Here is a 7500-nt window from a genome sequence, read left to right on the forward strand (position 1 = left end):
GGTAAAGGGTGGCGATGATTCGTTCTATAATAGAAATACCCGTCGTAGCGTTTCGGCCTAGTCACCCGCCACGAAACACTCTCTCGTCGTGGAATCCCCGCGTCGGAGAATAAAACGCCGAAGGCTTACTTATGAAACTTACGTCTCTCGACGATGGGACGATCCACGCGAAGAGTTGTTACGTGCACGCGTATGGTGCGATTGCGTCGATTCGCTTTTCTGTACGGGGAGCAATAGAACGTTGAGTTGACTTATCGGGTCTTCGTTGGAATTACCGTCGCTGGCATTGTAAACTCCAGATGACCTTGTGATTCCTTCGTCGGGCACTGGTAAAGGGTGGCGATGATGCGTTCTATAATAGAAATACCCGTCGTAGCGTTTCTTCCGAGTCAACCCGCTCACGAAACACTCTCTCGTCGTGGAATCCCCGCGTCGGAGAGTAAAACGCGAATTCATAGTATGGAAACTTACGTCTCTCGACGATGGGACGATCCACGCGAAGAGTTGTTACGTGCACGCGTATGGTGCGATTGCGTCGATTCGCTTTTCTGTACGGGGAGTAATAGAACGTTGAGTTGACTTATCGGGTCTTCGTTGGAATTACCGTCGCTGGCATTGTAAACTCCAGATGACCTTGTGATTCCTTCGTCGGGCACTGGTAAAGGGTGGCGATGATGCGTTCTATAATAGAAATACCCGTCGTAGCGTTTCTTCCGAGTCAACCCGCTCACGAAACTCTCTCTCGTCGTGGAATCCCCGCGTCGGAGAGTAAAACGCGAATTCATACTATGAAAACTTACGTCTCTCGACGATGGGACGATCCACGCGAAGAGTTGTTTACGTGCACGCGTATGGTGCGATTGCGTCGATTCGCTTTTCTGTACGGGGAGAAATAGAACGTTGAGTTGACTTATCGGGTCTTCGTTGGAATTACCGTCGCTGGCATTGTAAACTCCAGATGACCTTGTGATTCCTTCGTCGGGCACTGGTAAAGGGTGGCGATGATGCGTTCTATAATAGAAATACCCGTCGTAGCGTTTCTTCCGAGTCAACCCGCTCACGAAACTCTCTCTCGTCGTGGAATCCCCGCGTCGGAGAGTAAAACGCGAATTCATACTATGAAAACTTACGTCTCTCGACGATGGGACGATCCACGCGAAGAGTTGTTTACGTGTACGCGTATGGTGCGATTGCGTCGATTCGCTTTTCTGTACGGGGAGAAATAGAACGTTGAGTTGACTTATCGGGTCTTCGTTGGAATTACCGTCGCTGGCATTGTAAACTCCAGATGACCTTGTGATTCCTTCGTCGGGCACTGGTAAAGGGTGGCGATGATGCGTTCTATAATAGAAATACCCGTCGTAGCGTTTCTTCCGAGTCAACCCGCTCACGAAACTCTCTCTCTCGTCGTGGAATCCCCGCGTCGGAGAGTAAAACGCCGAAGGCTTACTATGAAACTTACGTCTCTCGACGATGGGACGATCCACGCGAAGAGTTGTTACGTGCACGCGTATGGTGCGATTGCGTCGATTCGCTTTTCTGTACGGGGAGTAATAGAACGTTGAGTTGACTTATCGGGTCTTCGTTGGAATTACCGTCGCTGGCATTGTAAACTCCAGATGACCTTGTGATTCCTTCGTCGGGCACTGGTAAAGGGTGGCGATGATGCGTTCTATAATAGAAATACCCGTCGTAGCGTTTCTTCCGAGTCAACCCGCTCACGAAACTCTCTCTCGTCGTGGAATCCCCGCGTCGGAGAGTAAAACGCGAATTCATACTATGAAAACTTACGTCTCTCGACGATGGGACGATCCACGCGAAGAGTTGTTTACGTGCACGCGTATGGTGCGATTGCGTCGATTCGCTTTTCTGTACGGGGAGAAATAGAACGTTGAGTTGACTTATCGGGTCTTCGTTGGAATTACCGTCGCTGGCATTGTAAACTCCAGATGACCTTGTGATTCCTTCGTCGGGCACTGGTAAAGGGTGGCGATGATGCGTTCTATAATAGAAATACCCGTCGTAGCGTTTCTTCCGAGTCAACCCGCTCACGAAACTCTCTCGTCGTGGAATCCCCGCGTCGGAGAGTAAAACGCGAATTCATACTATGAAAACTTACGTCTCTCGACGATGGGACGATCCACGCGAAGAGTTGTTTACGTGCACGCGTATGGTGCGATTGCGTCGATTCGCTTTTCTGTACGGGGAGAAATAGAACGTTGAGTTGACTTATCGGGTCTTCGTTGGAATTACCGTCGCTGGCATTGTAAACTCCAGATGACCTTGTGATTCCTTCGTCGGGCACTGGTAAAGGGTGGCGATGATGCGTTCTATAATAGAAATACCCGTCGTAGCGTTTCTTCCGAGTCAACCCGCTCACGAAACTCTCTCTCGTCGTGGAATCCCCGCGTCGGAGGGTAAAACGCGATATATAATAGTATATGCCAGTGGTTCGCGCGCGTCGTCTCTGAGATACGCGGTCGACAGAGTTCCGAAAACACGTGATGTGCCACGATTTCCGTGCGTCTTACATCTTTCGACGATGGGACGATCCACGCGAAGAGAACGTTCGTGCTTGCGTGAGGTGCAACAGCGTCGATTCGCTTTTCTGTACGGGGAGAAATAGAACGTTGAGTTGACTTATCGGGTCTTCGTTGGAATTACCGTCGCTGGCATTGTAAACTCCAGATGACCTTGTGATTCCTTCGTCGGGCACTGGTAAAGGGTGGCGATGATTCGTTCTATAATAGTAATACCCGTCGTAGCGTTTCGACCGATGTCACCCGCCACGAATGTCTCTCTCGACGTGGAAACCCCGCGCCGAAGAGTAAACGCGAAGGCTTACCATACGAAAGAAAACGGTATTATACGCCTGTGGTATGTGCGTCTCGGCTCTGTGATACGCGATCGGCAGAGTTACAAAAAAACGTTGATGGGCCACGATTTCCGTGCGTCTTACATCTTTCGACGATGGGACGATCCACGCGAAGAGTAGTTACGTGCTCGCGCGAGGTGCGATAGCGTCGATTCGCTTTTCTGTACGGGGAGAAATAGAACGATGAGTTGACTTATCGGGTCTTCGTTGGAATTACCGTCGCTGGCATTGTAAACTCCAGATGACCTTGTGATTCCTTCGTCGGGCACTGGTAAAGGGTGGCGATGATTCGTTCTATAATAGAAATACCCGTCGTAGCGATTCGGCCGAGACACCCGCCACGAAACTCTCTCTCGTCGTGGAATCCCCATGTCGGAGAGTAAAACGCGAAGGCTAACTATATAAGAAACATATAGTATTATTTATGCCTGTGGTTCTCCGTTTGTCCTACTCTCAGATACGCGACTCGGAGAGTTACGAATAATCGTGATGGACCACGATTTCTGTACGTCTTACATCTTTCGACGATGGGACGATCCACGCGAAGAGATCATTCCTGCTTGCGTGAGGTGCGATAGCGCCGATTCGCTTTTCTGTACGGGGAGAAATAGAACGATGAGTTGACTTATCGGGTCTTCGTTGGAATTACCGTCGCTGGCATTGTAAACTCCAGATGACCTTGTGATTCCTTCGTCGGGCACTGGTAAAGGGTGGCGATGATTCGTTCTATAATAGAAATACCCGTCGTAGCGATTCGGCCGTGTCACCCGCCACGAAAATCTCTCTCGTCGTGGAATCCCCGCGTCGTAGAGTAAACGCGAAGGCTTGCTATAGAAGACTATAGTTTATACGCCTGTGGTTCACCGGTTGCCTGCTCTCCGGGGTACGCGATCGCGCAGGAGTTACGGAAGAACTTGATGGGCCACGATCTCCAAGCGGCTATATCTTTCGACGATGGGACGATTCACGCGAAGAGAACGTTCGTGCATGCGTGAGGTGCGATAGCGTTGATTCGCTTGTCTGTACGGGGAGAAATAGAACGATGAGTTGACTTATCGGGTCTTCGTTGGAATTACCGTCGCTGGCATTGTAAACTCCAGATGACCTTGTGATTCCTTCGTCGGGCACTGGTAAAGGGTGGCGATGATTCGTTCTATAATAGAAATACCCGTCGTAGCGTTTCGACCGATGTCACCCGCCACGAAATTCTCTCTCGTCGTGGAATCCCCGCGTCGGAGAGTAACCGCCGAAGGCTTGCTATAGAAGACTATAGTTTATACGCCTGTGGTTCACCGGTTGCCGGCTCTCCGGGGCACGCGATCGCGCGAAGGTTACGGAGGGACGTGAAGCGCCCGAGCAATGAAACGTCCGCAGGAGGAAACGAGCAACCGCCGAACATTGTTTCGCGACGTTTCCATAATGTATTGTCGTTTCGCTCGCATCCCGCTTCTTTCCCCTAGTTTCCTCGACGCGTAGTTTCGCAGCCTTAGTGGACGAATCATTCTCGATTCGAGGAAAGATATGCAGTGGGGCGTGCAATGAGCCCGCCAGAGACCACGATCTCCAATGCGTCTTTACATCTTTCGACGATGGGATGATCCACGCGAAGAGAACGTTCGTGCTTGCGCGAGGTGCGTTAGCGTCGATTCGCTTTTCTGTACGGGGAGAAATAGAACGATGAGTTGACTTATCGGGTCTTCGTTGGAATTACCGTCGCTGGCATTGTAAACTCCAGATGACCTTGTGATTCCTTCGTCGGGCACTGGTAAAGGGTGGCGATGATTCGTTCTATAATAGAAATACCCGTCGTAGCGATTCGGCCGAGTCACCCGCCACGAAACTGTCTCTCTTTCGTCGTGGAAACCCCGCGTCGGAGAGTAAAACGCGCGAAGGCTGTGACTGTAACATATATATATACAGTATACAATGCCTGTGGTTTTTGCGCGTGTCGGCTCTTCGGTATACGCGATCGGCCAGAGTTACGGAGGGACGGTGAAGCGCACGAGAAATTGAAACGGCCGCACGATTGGAACCGAGCAACCGTCGAACATTGTTTCGCGACGTTTCCATAATGCGTTTTCGTTTCGCTCGCATACCGCTTCTTTTCCCCTAGTCTCTGAGACGCGTTTTCGAGCCGTTCTTCTACTATCGATTCTCGTAGAGAGAAGGGACCGGGTAGTCTGGAAGTGGAACCCGCATCTTGCGTGTACCGTACACGGAATTGAGAGGACCGGCCGTGAAGCTCGTTTTAAAGCCGTGCGTCTGACACCCAACTCTTGCGCGCCAATTTCGCGGCAAGAGATAATATGGGACGAATGACCGGCAAAGAGCCAGCTGTGAAGTCTGTTTTTTTAATCGAATCCGTGGACGTGTGTATGCCGTAGCGTCGCTCGTCGTGTTCGTTCATGGTCGTTCCGAGAGAAAGAACGAAAGCGGTAACGAAGGGACCGGCCGTGAAGCTCGTTTTAAAGCCGCGCGTCTGACACCCAACTCTTGCGCGCCAATTTCGCGGCAAGAGATAACATGGGACGAATGACCGGCAAAGAGCCAGCTGTGAAGTCTTTTTTCATTATTTGCTTTCAATCGATCGATCGGTACGATTCGTGCAACGTTTCGCGCGATGCGACGCGAAAACATGCGCGCAACAATAGATGCGTCTGATCGGAAGAACGCGAGGGTCGACTGCACGCGATGGATTCAGTATCGGGTAGGATACAAAATATATCCCCGTCGTTTCCACGCGTGCGAGTCTTCTGCGTCTTTCGCGGGTTTTTGAATGCACTATACGCCCGGAACGTCGAGAAATATATACATATTACTTGAACGTTTTTCGTCTCGAAAGGCTTCGGTGTCGTCTCCAAGGCGACGCCTGAATCTCCTTCGCGCGCTGGTCGGAGATTCAGGTATCAACTTTTATCTTCTCTTTGAAAGAAGAGAGATATTAGGTCGAACAAATGAGAATAAAATTATATATGTGAAATATAAAATTTATACGATTACCCTGAACGGTGGATCACTTGGCTCGTGGGTCGATGAAGAACGCAGCTAATTGCGCGTCAACGTGTGAACTGCAGGACACATGAACATCGACATTTCGAACGCACATTGCGGTCCACGGATACAATTCCTGGACCACGCCTGGCTGAGGGTCGTTTACGTACCATACACTGCTTGCGTAGCTCTGTCAAATCCCCGCCGTCGTTCACCTCTTCGGATCGAACGTTTTTTTACCGAAGGGCGCAAAGAACGTTTCTGAGTCGGGTTAAGAGAAGGATGCTACGTACGAGCGAACGATGGGTGTCTCGTCGGCGTTTGTCGCGGACACGCGAAAATTCTGTGAATTTCACGGACAGTGTACGTTCTAGTTGTTGCAAAACGATCGGAATCGTTTGTATGGACTCGCGTGAGTGTTCGCGGCGTCGTGCGTCGTTCAATTACGACCGCCCGCGGATACCGCTCCACTGCGATATGGATCTGAGCGACAACTTTTTCGGCTGTTCGTGAGATGAACGGTTTCGTGTGTTTAGAAAAATTTTTTTTCCCGCGCTCCCGACGTCACCTGAAATGATGCGTCAGAGGTGAAAGAAAATATTAAGAAGTCGAGAGAGAGAGAGACTACACACGTTTTATTCATATTTTGTATACCGTGCGTGAGACGGATGTGCACGACACGTCGTATGTCGGTATATTACCGACTGGCCCCAGGGAGATTGTTTTCTTCCTCTCTTACGAATGAGATGTACGTTTCGGAGGATCGTCGTTACCGAAACACACGGCAAAACGAGACTTCTCGCAGCAGAACCTTTATACACAATACACATCGACTCTTTTTACCCCGAGAGAGAGAGAAAAGGTGTATTTCTTTTTTTTATTTTTCGAATTCGACGCACGAACGCTTTGACGACTGGAGAAAAACACGGTGTGTGTTAAAATCGTGCGGGACGAGCATGCGTATTCGTAACGGGTCGAATAGTTCTTATTCCCCGTCGTCGCGTGTCCTCGCTGGACCACCACCGTGCGCTTCCGCCACGTTCAGTTGAATTTCGAAATATATATATATAAAAAGAATCACCATATACTCTCTTTCGGGAGGTGTATTTTTATCGGTTTCTGCTATAGAGAAGAGACGGAGATCGTGTTGTGAGGTGTAACGTTTCTGTATCCCCGTTTCGGAGGATCGTCGTTATCGGCGGAACACACGTCAAAACGAGACTTCTCGCAGAACCTTTATACACAATACACATCGACTCTTTTACCCCGAGAGAGAGAAAAGGTGTTTTTCTTTTTTTTTTATTTTTCGAATTCGACGCACGAACGCTTTGACGACTGGAGAAAAACACGGTGTGTGTTAAAATCGTGCGGGACGAGCATGCGTATTCGTAACGGGTCGAATAGTTCTTATTCCCCGTCGTCGCGTGTCCTCGCTGGACCACCACCGTGCGCTTCCGCCACGTTCAGTTGTATTTCGAAATATATATATATATAAAAAGAATCACCATATACTCTCTTTCGGGAGGTGTATTTTTATCGGTTTCTGCTATAGAGAAGAGACGGACGATCGTGTGTGACACCACGTGGTAACGTTTCCGTATCCCCGTAAAATACGTTTATCTTTTCTCGTAGAA

At 49.7% G+C, this 7500-nt stretch overlaps 1 non-coding gene across 1 annotated transcript; it reads left to right on the forward strand.

The window, feature by feature from the left end:
* Positions 1–5872: 5872 nt before the first annotated feature.
* Positions 5873–6027, forward strand: LOC143176822 (5.8S ribosomal RNA). Its single transcript, XR_013001328.1, has one exon. It is a non-coding gene; the product is annotated as a 5.8S ribosomal RNA (ribosomal RNA).
* Positions 6028–7500: the final 1473 nt, after the last annotated feature.

Source organism: Nomia melanderi, unplaced genomic scaffold (assembly GCF_051020985.1).
Source record: "Nomia melanderi isolate GNS246 unplaced genomic scaffold, iyNomMela1 scaffold0893, whole genome shotgun sequence".
NCBI lineage: Eukaryota > Metazoa > Arthropoda > Insecta > Hymenoptera > Halictidae > Nomia > Nomia melanderi.